The sequence below is a fragment of the Microtus oregoni genome, unplaced genomic scaffold (genome assembly GCF_018167655.1).
Source record: "Microtus oregoni isolate MIOR12 unplaced genomic scaffold, Mior012 000184F_ref0000333, whole genome shotgun sequence".
Classification (NCBI taxonomy): domain Eukaryota; kingdom Metazoa; phylum Chordata; class Mammalia; order Rodentia; family Cricetidae; genus Microtus; species Microtus oregoni.
In genome coordinates this window covers 15,977-28,769 of record NW_024544842.1, presented here as the reverse complement: position 1 = coordinate 28,769, position 12,793 = coordinate 15,977, and the positions used below count along the sequence as shown (strand labels likewise).

General features: G+C 40.1%; 1 pseudogene; it reads left to right on the top strand.

Moving 5' to 3' along the window:
* The first annotated feature begins 3,497 nt into the window (after positions 1-3,497).
* Positions 3,498-3,931, top strand: LOC121445400 (annotated as a pseudogene).
* Positions 3,932-12,793: the final 8,862 nt, after the last annotated feature.

The window sequence follows — 12,793 nt, the reverse complement described above, 5'->3', positions numbered from 1 at the left end:
TCTTTTGTCTATCTCACTCGCCTATTGACACTTGTTCTTAGACACTGCCAATCTCTTCCTCTAGCATAAGCATTGCCTAGCCCACCCACTGCTGTTTCCATCCTAGACAGACAGAATCTATACATTTTATTTTAAGAGGCAATAACCAGAAATCTGTTCCCCAGCACCTTTGATGGCCTTTTCTTTGGGGCATCATATCCCCTTCTGTGCCTTTTTTCCTGAAGCACAGATAGAGCCAGGCTCCACTCTGAATACAAATCCATGGGCTGGCCAGACACCCGGATGATATCAGAGACTTTCCTCTAAGCAAGCATCCATGGACATCACCCTGGGTTGGCCTCTGATCAAAGAGATCATTGTTTCCAAGGCCACCAGGTAGTTGCTCCCTTGTCTGTTTCTTGAAGAGCAGCAGTGTTGTTTCTTGTGCTCATGAACGCTTGTGATTTGTTAACAGGCAGTGTCTGGTGTCCAGAGGGGAGCTTTGCTGGGTTGATCAGTGTTTGGATTTTTGAAAAGTTGGTAAATTCAAAATTGGATACATTCAGAATGGAATCTGCGGTCCTTCTTTAAAACACCAGTTTCATGAAAGAGAAAATACTAAATGAGCTAGCAATATTGAACACTAGCTCAGTAGATATTTCATCTCTTTGATGTAATTACTTCATGCCTAAATAATCCTGGTGGTTGATATTTTGCCTACTTAGTTTATGACTATTCTTTGTAAACCTCTATTGCTTTAGTCAGGTTTTCCAGAGACCTGAGATGAGAAGAACTAGAGATATATCACATTGGTTTAGAGATAAAAATAAATTTTGCCTACTGTCTAAATCTTGTGGAACAGCTGTTCCTGGTTGTAGAGGAGCAATTTGGACAACTAGGGATTTGAAGGTGTGACTACCTCCTCCAGACTGGTGACTTTGTGAAGGGTGTGCTGGTCCCTGTGAAAATAAGCAGATGATAGTGTTGCTTCGAGGAGTAACGGTGTTGCTGGAGAGCACCAGAAGGAGGCAAAATGCACAAGGAGTCTGTGTGTAAATCAATATGAGTTGACTCAACAGATAAATAAATAGATAAATAGATGCTTCCTGGGGAGCAAAGTATCAAGAACTGCTTCTCAGGTACAGAGAGGAAGAGGGAGGACTCCCTCTGTCAGGAAGATGTCTTTTAAGTCTTGTCTTAAACAGAATGGGTTCTCTTGAAACTAGTAAGCTCCTGTAGGAAGTCTGAAGTTCTCTGTTGCAGTGAGTTTTAGCACTTAGAGTTAATGAAGTATTGCACCGTATCCAGTCCTGCACCCTTCCTCATGTACTGACCTCTTCTCCTTCTTGAAGCACTGATGATACAGATTAATCCAGCCCTGGAAAAGGCAGAATTGAGAAAACCTTCTTATGGGTGGTAAGGAATTCTTCTTGATAACAGGAAAATAAATTTCCTCTCAGTGGGGTTGAGGAAGTGGCAGAGCCCCTGCTGTGGATTGAGCCAACAACAGAGGCCATGTGCTTTGGTGAGTAGTGTGCCTTTGCAGATTTGGTTTGGGAGAGGGGACACAAAGCTCTCCTCTTTTGCCAGGCAAATTTCAGAGGGTTTTGTGGATGTGTTTCTTCCCAATGACTGGTTTATTCTTGTCAAAGTGTGTCTGGAATAGATCTGACTTCTGAGACTCTAGGTGAGTCAGAGAGTGAATGTGTGGAGGTGGGTGACAAACCAGGGCTTTTCAAAGCTCAACTAGAACAGGAGAGTAGAAGTTTGACTGGCTTTGCCTCTCTCTGACTTTGTTTTGCAGTGCTTGGTACTAAACCTAGGCTTTGTAAATGATAGATAAGGGGCTGGAGAGATGGCTCAGCGGTTGAGAGCACTGACTGCTCTTCCAGACGTCATGAGTTCAATTCCCAGCAACCACATGGTGGCTCAAAACCATCTGTAATGAGATATGGTGCCCTCTTCTGGCCTGCAGGTATACATGCAGACAGAACACTGTATACATAATAAATAAATAAATCTTTAAAAAATGGTAGATAAGTGCTCTCCCAATAAACTATATTCCCAGGCCTCCACGGGAACTGTATAAACATATTTTCAGTCTGGAGTTTTCGGGCCTGCAAGTGCAGTGGGCTGAGAATGGTGCATTTAGACGCACACATTTCAGTGTTTAGTCTGCCCTTGTGCGACTGTAGTTTTAGCATATGGATCTGTATCTGCTCAGCACATTCATCTCTATTAATGATAAGGTATAGTTTTAAATTCTGCGTATACATTTTTATAGTTAAATAATATATGGTTGTATTTATCATGTGTTCCAATATGGCAGCATGTGTCCCGCATGGTGATTAAGTGTGAGTGGTTGTCATATCTCTCGCCTCATGCATTTGCCATTTCTCTGTTGTCATAGCACCATCAATCCTCTCTGTTATTTTGAAATAACCAGTCAGCTGTTGTCATTCTTAATGATCTTATTGTTCTATGTTATATGGGCTCTCCATATGTACATTCAGGTCCTGGAGGTCTGATTCTTTCTTCTACTTCCATGTGCACCAACAATTCATGTGATGCACAGATATACATGCATGATGCACAGATATACATGCAGGCACAACACCCATGCACATAAAAATAAAGTCTTAAAGTAATAGAAACAATTACAATTATTGTTGGAAATGCTATCCATTTTTAGATACAATATTTCTAATAATGAAATTACTATTCCATTCTTCCAAAATAAGAATAGCAATACATAAATATTATGATTGTTTTCATGATTCTGATACTAATACTTCAAGAAACATAATTTATATATTTTATAGTATTTATTTTGAGTGAATGCTTCAACATAATTACTAACTGCAAAATGTAGGCACCTTTCATAAGGGATTAAGTTGTACCCAAGTTAGTTCACATTAATTTTAAGTATACCACAAGAACGTAAATGATCATTTTCCTGACCCAAGTTTATTTTCCTAGAATATAATAAATAGTTGTAATCTTTAGCTAACTTCACTGCCCAGGATCAACTATATGATAGACAATCCAGACCATTTAGACACTTTTCTTTTTTGCTTTGTTCTTTTATCCTTCTTTTTTTTCCCCGTTGGTTTTTTGAGACACGGTTTCTATGTAGCTTTGGAGCCTGTCCTGGAACTAGCTCTTGTAGACCAGGCTGGTCTTAAACTCAGAGATCTGCCTGCCTCTGCCTCCTGAGTGCTAGGATTAAAGGTGTGTGTCACTACCACCCCACTCAAAAAGGTGATTTTTCAATTTGCACCATGTCTGAATAATTACAATATGACTTTTAAATATTCTCTATCAGAGTTACTTTAAAACAAACTTACCAATCAATAAAATGTTATTATTACCTGTTAAGTAAACATGCTATTTCAAAGATTCTGAAGTGAGAAGTAAAATCATGAGAATTAAATGGGAAAAGTAGTGGTGACAAAGCAATTTTATTAAGTAAATAAGGATGTTGATTTATTAGTGTAATGAAAGTCTCAGTTATAAAAATGAACATTTCTGATGATTACACCATCCTGTTCGACAAAGCAGAGGCAGACAAGATCTTCCGAGAGTTGGAGCAAGAAATGGAGTATTTTACTGGTGCACTGGCCAAGGTCCAAGTATTTGGAAAGTGGAACAGCATTCCCAGGAAGCAGGCAACCTACACAGGGATGATAAAAGAGAACTGGCTCCTGGGAGTCCCATCGCATCTGTCTCCTTTGGGGCCTGCAGAGACTTCCTCTTCCAGCACAATGACTCTCGAGGGAAGAGACCCCAGCAGACAGTGAAGGTAGTCAAGCTGCAGCTGGCCCATGGAAGCCTACTGATGATGAACCACCCCACTAATACCCACTGGTACCACAGTCTCCCCGTCCGCAAGAGGGTCCTGGCTCCTCAGGTCAACTTTACTATTCGGAAAATTTTACCTACTAAGATATAAAACATTTTCTATTAAAAAATAAACATTTCTGTTATAAAATATGAATGTTTTATTTACTTTTCTATTGCCATAACAAAACATCATGACCAAGGCAACATAAGTAAGAAACGTTTATAATTTAGGGCTGACGGTTCCAGAGGGTTAGAGTCTATGACTAGTGTAGAAAGGAGAATGACATCATGAAGACAGGCATGACGTTAAAGCAGTAACTAAGATCTTACATCTTCAGACACAAGATTAAAGCAGAGACAGAGTGTGAGCTAACTAGAAATGGTATGGGAGTTTAAAATTTCAAAGCCTACCCCCTAGTGACACACTTCCTCCTAACATGACCACACCTTCTCATTCTTCCCAAACAGGTTCACCATCTGAAGACCAATCATTGAAATATCTGAGCCAATGGGAACCTGTTCTCATTGAAATAATACAACGAATATTATTATTGTATTTAATTGCAGGTCTTGCTTAATAGAAAAAGTGAGAAGCAAGAAAATGATTATTGGGGCTGGAGAGATGACTCAGAGGTTAAGAGAACTGACTGCTCTTCCAGAGGTCCTGAGTTCAATTCCCAGCAACCACATGGTGGCTCACAACCATCTGTACTGAGATCTGGCGCCCTCCTCTGGTGTGTGTGCATACATCGAGGCAGAATGTTGTATACATAATAAATAAATAAATCTAAAAAAAAAAGAAAATGATTGTTGGGGGCTGGAGAGATTTGCTGGCTCAGCAGATAAGAGCACCGACTGCCCTTACAGAGGTCCTGAGGTCCAAAGGTCCTGAGTTGAGTTCAATTCCCGGCAACCACATGGTGGCTCACAACCATCTGTAATGAGGTCTGGTGCCCTCTTCTGGCCTGCAGACTTACAGACAGACTATTGTATACATAATAAATAAATAAATATTAAAAAATACATAAATAAAAAAATTTAAAGAAAATGAAGACTTACTTAATAGGCAGGGAGAGGCAATAAGTCCCCTCCTGGGACTGGCCTCAGGTCACCAGGTCAATAAGAGACCACATGTGATCCTCGCAAAAGTGGTGGCATGTTGGAGGCTTGCCACAGCACCTCTCTTCCCCTCGAACATTTAGTTCCTAGGTCTCTCGAACCTCAATGAACAGCGCCTCACACAGTGAGGGGTCAACACTTCGGCTGCCAAGCTTCTATGACACCGTGCTACTACCATTTCTCCACGCTCAAGTGGGCACATATTCAGAACACTCGGTCTGTCCCTCAGTTGGTTCTTACCACCATCCGGTTCTCCAAGATGCCACAATGAAGCGCCTATCTGCTCTTCTTCCTGGCACACACATCTTTGTTAGTACAACAAAAACAGATGATAACAATCTATTTTTTCTCCTAGCAACCTGCCTTCTCATTTCCCTCAAGGAACAAATGCCTGAGGTCTCCAAAATGGCAGTTAACTGTATATCTCTCCAGCCACGTGTCCCATTGTCCACCAACTCCCAGCCCTCCCCTCCCGCACATCACCCATGCCTACAGGAAGCAGCCAGATACGAACTGGTGTGAGTCTGGGATGCTTGGGTGAAAGCTTCCCCTCAGTCCCTGGAATCCATATACTGAAAGAGTCTGGGATGTTTGATGGAAGTTTCATTCCAAACCCCCTCCCCTGCGAGTTTCCTCAGTCCAGACTCCACCTCTGAGGAAGCCCATCATATGATGACTCCCTCCCCAGAGATGCTCAAGACCACTCCCATGGGGTATTTAAATTGTACCCCAGAAAATAAGCACATGGTTTTCTCTTCTTTGTGCACTTAGGAAAATAATAAAGAGATGAGTACTTATTGCTCTTTTTTTAGATTGTTTATTTTTCTTGAAGAGGCGAGATGCTATTTTGTCATTGAAAGAAGGGGTGCATTCTCTGACCTGCTGTGGACTTTATTGTCCAGGAACAGTGTATTTAAGGCAAAAATTTAAAAATGCATGTTTTCTGAAAAGCTATTTTCATGAGATGATGTTGAATAAAATAAGGTTTTTTTAATATTTATTTATTTATTTATTATGTATACAGTATACAATATTCTGTCTGTATGTCTGCAGACCAGAAGAGGGCAGCAGACCTCATTACAGATGGTTGTGAGCCACCATGTGGTTGCCGGGAATTGAACTCATGACCTTTGGAAGAGCAGGCAATGCTCTTAACCACTGAGCCATCTCTCCAGCCCCTAAAATAAGTTTGAAAAATGCTCCATATGTTGTCCATTTCTTTTTTTAGATTTATTTATTTATTATGTATGCAGTGTTCTGCCTGCATATATACCTGCTTGCCAGAAGAGAGCACCAAATCTCATTATAGATGGTTGTAAGCCACCATGTGGTTGCTGGGAATTGAACTCAGGACCTTTGGAAGAGTAGGCAATGCTCTTAACTACTGAGCCATCTCTCCAGTCCTGTTGTCTATTTCTTGAGCATTGATAGTGTTTGTTATTCTTCCCTCATTGTGTGTATACATGCAATGTGCATGCGCCATGTGTTAATGACATCAGCCAACATTTCTTAATGCTCTAAGGGACATTGTATATAATCCTGGCCTGAGAAACGCAGGAAAAGTATGAGGGACAGCATTTTCTAGTGGAAGACTATACAGTCTATATTTAAGAAATTTACAAGTTAATATTGTCCATTTTGATAATATCTGAGATAACAAAAATTATCATTAAAAATCTATTTTTTATCTTAGTAGAAACATTAAAAGTAAATAATCGAAAAAGTGTGTACTTTGCTTGTTCCTTTAAACTATAAATCATACTTTGTATAAAGCAACATATATATATATATATATATATATATATATATATATTTGACTCATGGATAGATTAATTGGGATATATACAAAGAACTCAAGAAATTGGTTACCAAAAGAACAAATAATCCAATAAAAAGTGGGTGCAGACCTAAACAGAGAACTCTCAACAGATGAATCTAAAATGGCTGAAAGACACTTAAGGAAATGTTCAACATCCTTAGTCATCAGAGAAATGCAAATCAAACCAGTCTGAGAATTGCCAAAATTAAAAACATGGATGACACCTCATGCCTGAGGAGATGTGTGATAATGGGTAAAGTTCTCCATTGCCAGAGTGCAAGCTGGTACAGCTGCTTTGGATATCAGTATGGCAATTTTTATTTGTTTGCTTTTGTTTTTTTGAGACAGGGTTTCTCTGTAGCTTTGGAGCCTGTCCTGGAACTAGCTCTTGTAGACCATGCTGGCCCTGAAATCACAGAGATACGTGTGCCTCTGCTCCCCAGGGTTGGGATTAAAGGTGTGAATCACCACCCATCATTATGGCAATTTCTTAGAAAATTAGGAAACAGGCTGGAGAGATGGCTCAGAGTTTAAGAGCACTGACTGCTCTTCCAAAGGTCCTGAATTATAGTCCAGCACCTACATGGTGGCTCACAAGCACCATTAATGAGATCTGGCGCCCTCTTCTGGCCTGCAGGGACATATACAAGATACAGGCAGAACAGTGAATACATAATAAATAAATCCTTCTTAAAAATTAGGAAAACAACCTACCTCAAGACCCAACAATACCATTTTTGAGTATATACCCAAAATGATACTCAATCCTTCCTGGTCCCACCCAAATGATATTCCTACCCAAAAGATGCTCAAGGCCAGCCTGATCTACAGAGTAAGTTCCAGGACTGCCAGGACTGTTTCTCAGAGAAACAAGGAAAAGCACGTAAAAAACAAAGAAAAATAAGGAAAAATACCCATAGATACAATAGCACACTTTTATAAGTACATAAAATGTACAACATCAGAGACCATAATACATATGCAAAACATTTGAGAGAAAGAGAAAAAATAAAAAAAATGCCCAGACAAATCATTATGAGACAAGCAACCTGCAAAATGCCCCTGAGTTCTTTTTGTCTTGGCCATCTACTGCTGGGCATGGGGTGTCTCCTTAACAGTGGTTGTTATATACAGTGATACTCTGCAGAAACAACTAGTTTTTACTTTGTGAGTAGTATGGTGGTTTTAGAGAAATATCCCCTGTCTTAGTTAGGGTTTCTATATGAAGAGACACCATGACCATGCCAACTTTTTAAAGGAAAACATTTATTTATTTGAACATTTTCAAATGTTTAGTCCATTATCATGGCAGGAGCATGTTGGCATACAGACACACATGGTGCTGGCTACATTTTGTTTAGAAGGCAGCAGGAAGTGAATGGACACAAGGCTGAGTCTTGGCCATACCTCCTCCAACAAGGCCAATCTAATGCCTTAATCATGGTTTCTGTCGCTGTGAAGAGACAACACGAGGCTTGTCCTGGATATTAATGGTCACCCTACTGGAGAACAGTGGTTATCTCTCTCCCAGCAGGTATAAGTGACAATTCAGTTTTTTTTTTAATATTTATTTATTTATTTATTATGTATATATACAATGTTCTGTCTGTGTGTATCCCTGCAGGCCAGGAGAGGGCACCAGACCTCACTACAGATGGTTGTGAGCCACCATGTGGTTGCTGGGAACTGAACTCAGGACCTTTGGAAGAGCAGGCAATGCTCTTAACCACTGAGCCATCTCTCCAGCCCCCGACAATTCAGTTTTTAACCTTTATAGTAGTGTCATATCCCAAGAGAAGGCACAAGGCCCAGAGCCACACTCATTGACCCACTCTGAAATCCCCTGAGCTCTGCTCATGCTTATTTATAGAACTTAGTTATCTTGGTGTCCACCATTCCCTCAGTATCATAAACTATTTTCCAACTCCTCTTTCATGGGGTTCCCTCACCTCTAAGTTCTTGGATTTCATGGAGATATCCTCTCACTCTCTGTGCAATTCCTGGCTGTGGGTCTTTGTTTGTTCCTATCTGCTGCAGGATGAAGCCTCTCTGATGATGGCTGACCAAGGAATTCATAGATGAGTATACAATATCATTAGATTCACTTTATCAATATGTTTCTTTTTGTTTTCTTTTAGACCAGCATTAATTCATTTTCCAATAAGTTCATAGACTGTTGGTTGATGGAGGGTAAGTATATGATCAATCGTGTTGTGGCTCCCTCTTCTGGCCAAAGGTTGTTATGTGCTTGTCCTGTGAAAATGATGTTCATACCAGGTACTGTGTAACATACCACCTGTGGTAGGAAAAATTTGGTGCACCTGAGCAGTGTCTTCTCCCACATTTGCCTTGGTACACAAGAAAGCAAGTTTTCTCTCCCAAAAAGAAACCCAACCTTAACCCTAAAATAAAGGCACATTTGTTCTCCATTGAGGCTCATGCTCACACCTCTACCTGGCAAAAATCAAAAGGTCTTTCAGATCTTTGAAAATTCTAGGGAAACCAGGTGGCTGAATATCATTAGACAGCTCAGGCCAGGGACTTCTGTCTAGTCTGATGTGACACTGTCCTCCAAATACCCAACTAAAAGTTGTGTTAGAATTGTAGTCATTATCCTGAATCCCACAATCAATGGTATATGTTATACTGAATAAATAGGATCATGATTGTTTGTGATTGTAGGACACCAAAGAGAAACCGGCTGCCGTGGTGGTGCCCACTATTAGTTGGAGAACTCGAGGAGGAGGATAGAGGCAGGCAGGTATCAGGGAGTAGGACATCCTGGTCCACATAAATAGCTCTAGGCTAAATACATATGAAAGAAATCTGTTCCAAAATACATTTTTCAGTTATTGACACCCAAGATGAACACGTCATTGCATATATTATACTGTGTGTCCCTTCTGCCTGCAGAGTGAGAAATCAAACTTTATCATGCTAAGAGAATGGTTATGACAAACTCAGAAATCCGAGCAACCAGGAAGATAAAAACAAAAGGGGCTGTAGAGATGGCTCAGAGGTTAAGAGGACTGGCTGCTCTTGCAGAGGTCCTGAGTTCAGTTCCCAGCAACCTCATGGTGGCTCACAGCCATCTGTAAATGAGATCTGGTGCCCCCTTCTGGCCAGCAAGCATACAGACAGAACACTGTATACATAAGAAATAAATAAATCTTTTAAAAGAAGAACAAAAGGGACTGAAAATTAAGATGAAAATATAGGTAGGTCAGGCACACACCTTAAATCCCAATACTCGGGACAAGCAGGTGGTTCTCTGTGAGTTCAAGGAAGCTTGGTCTACAAAGTGAGTTTCTGAACAGCCAGAACTGTTACACAGACCAATCCTGTCTCAAAAAAAATGTAACTAGGGCTGCAGGAGGGCTGAGGGCTCAAGGACATTTGACCGCTCCTCCTAAGGACCTGGTCTCAATTCCTAGCAACCAAAAGGCAGTTCACAGTTGTTTATAATTCCATTTCCAGGGGACCGGACACCCCTGGGAAAACACCATAGCACAGTTTTTTAAAAAAAAAAAATACGATTTTTTTGGAAGCCAAAGTAGCTAATCTCATACTATTACTAAGCAAAAACAGAACCAAAACCAAAACAAACACCCAGTTAGGGCTGGAGATATGGCTCCACAATTAAGAGAATTTACTGTTTTTCAATAGGACCCGGGTTTATCTCCCAGTACTCACATGGCAGCTCACAATTGTCTCCAGTCCAGTCCAGGGAATCCAACATCCAACACTGTCTTATAGATATACATGCAGGCTAAACACCAATGTGCATGAAACTATAAAGTTCTTTAAAAAGAAAATATCAGGATAGAAAGTCTCCATTTACTTTGTTTAGATCTATAACTAAGTTATAGAGTATAAGTTAGATATCATTAAAAGTAGATTTGAAAACTTAACTTTTAAATTCAATATAAGTGTAAATGAAGGTACACTTTACTCTTATGTAAAACTCAAAAAAGGAGACTGGGTGACAGTGGCAGACACCTTTAATCCCAGCACTCAGAAGGCAGAGGCAGGAATTTTTCTGTTTCTGAGACCATCTTGGCCTACATGGAACTACTTACAGAACAAGCTCCAAAGACAGGTACAAAACACAAAACAAGACAAAAGAAAAAGAGATTAAAAAAAACCCTAGCTGTTTATTGAGACTTGCTGGTCTCTGAATATCTATGCAGAAGGAGTTCTTTTACAGTTATGGTGAGCACCTTTGCCTACCATTTCCCATCAAGCAATTCTTTCCATGTAAATTAGGCTATTGCCGATAATTCTGATTGGCTGCATGCTCTGACAATTTTGTGGCCCTAGTTGAGTAAATAGAAATTCTGGGTTTTCTGCCCATAATGCTTCTAATAACTTGGTTGAAGCTTGGATATGTACCTTATGTGCTTTCTCCCTCCACCATCACTTTATTATTTTATGTCTATAAATGTTTTGCCTTTTTTTTTTCAGTAGGTGAACCACATGCTTGCCCAAGCTGGGCTTGAACTCACTTGCTCCTCCCAAGTGCAGGGATAAAAGGCATGAGCAACCACCACTGGCTTTGCTTGTTTGTTTGTTTTTTAAAGTTTCTGTTTATATATCACCAAGCCCAGCCCAGAAGCATTTTTATCCCTTGAGACAGTGTTTCTCTGGGGAACAGCTGTATTGAAAGTAGCTCTGTAAACCATGCTGGCCTCAAATTCCACCAGCTTCTGCTTCCCAAGTGCTAGGAAACACAGGGGATCCAGAACGCTTGATCCCCAGCATTGTAGGACTCATTAAGTACACCAGGCCGAATTTTAAATCAAAGATCTCCCTTCCTTGGTCTCCTCAGTGTCTGGATTAAGGCATAGCTACCACACCCATCCCAGGAAATATTTTTAAAGGAATGTGAGTAAAGTCCTGAAAACCCCTCCCACCTGTGTGACTAAGCAATCACAGTGAGATTTGTTTTGCCTTAAAATCTTATCAACAGATGTTATCAAAGTACTTAACGTTTGAACAGTAAGTTCACCAACACCTGATTCTACGCAGCACTTCACCATCAACTGAAGGCTCCTGGAAGGAGTGTGTGTTCTCTCAGGGAGCATATGCCAATCACCAAAGACGACTTCCAGGGCAATGATTCAGGTAAGACATGCGTATACTGATTGCTGTAATAGCTCATCATAAAATTTCTGAGGCAGGTGAGGTGGCTGCCTGATGACCTAATTTGATCATTTATTTGTTTATTAGTATTTTTGCCTGCCTGTGTGCAAAATTCTCAGAGTGTCTGGAAGTAGTTTCCTGTGCCAATGCTTTCAAGGGTAACTTCCCGATTTCTCTTCTTTCTGGTTCGGTGTCTTTCAAGTTTATTAGATTTTATATGGTTTTTAAACTGGAATTCATTTTATTTGGGTTCTTGTGCTCCAGTGTTTTTATCATCTCTCTGTCTGGCTATGTAGCTATCTATCCATTCGTTTATTTTTTTGTTTTCTGAGACAGGATTTCTCTCTAGCTTTGGAGTCTGTCCTGGATTCAGACCTGGTCACAGCTGTACCTGGAAACAAAACAAAACAAATTGTCACTGGATTGTCACTGTGGTGCACATCTTTTATTCTATCATCCAAGAGACAGAGACAGGTGTACCTCTGTGAATTCCCAGGTTTTGGAGAGAGGCCCCCATCCCAAATTAAAAAAAAATATATATATATATATATGTATATATATATATATATATATATATAAAAGTTCAACCAAAAAAAAAAAAGAAGGAAGAAAAGAAGAAAGAAACATTATGAACCGTCTCCTTGTTTCTAGAAACTTGTTTTGATTTGCATTTCTCTGATGACTAAGCATGTTGAACATTTCCTTAAGTGTCTTTCAGCCATTTTAGATTCCTCGGTTGAGAGTTCTCTGTTTAAGTCTGTACTCCATTTTGTGAGTTAGATTATTTGTTCTTGAGATGACCAATGTCTTGTGTTCTTTGTATGTTTTGGAGATCAGACAGACCTCTGTCTGATGTGGGGTTAGTGAAGATCTTTTTCCATTCTGTAAGGC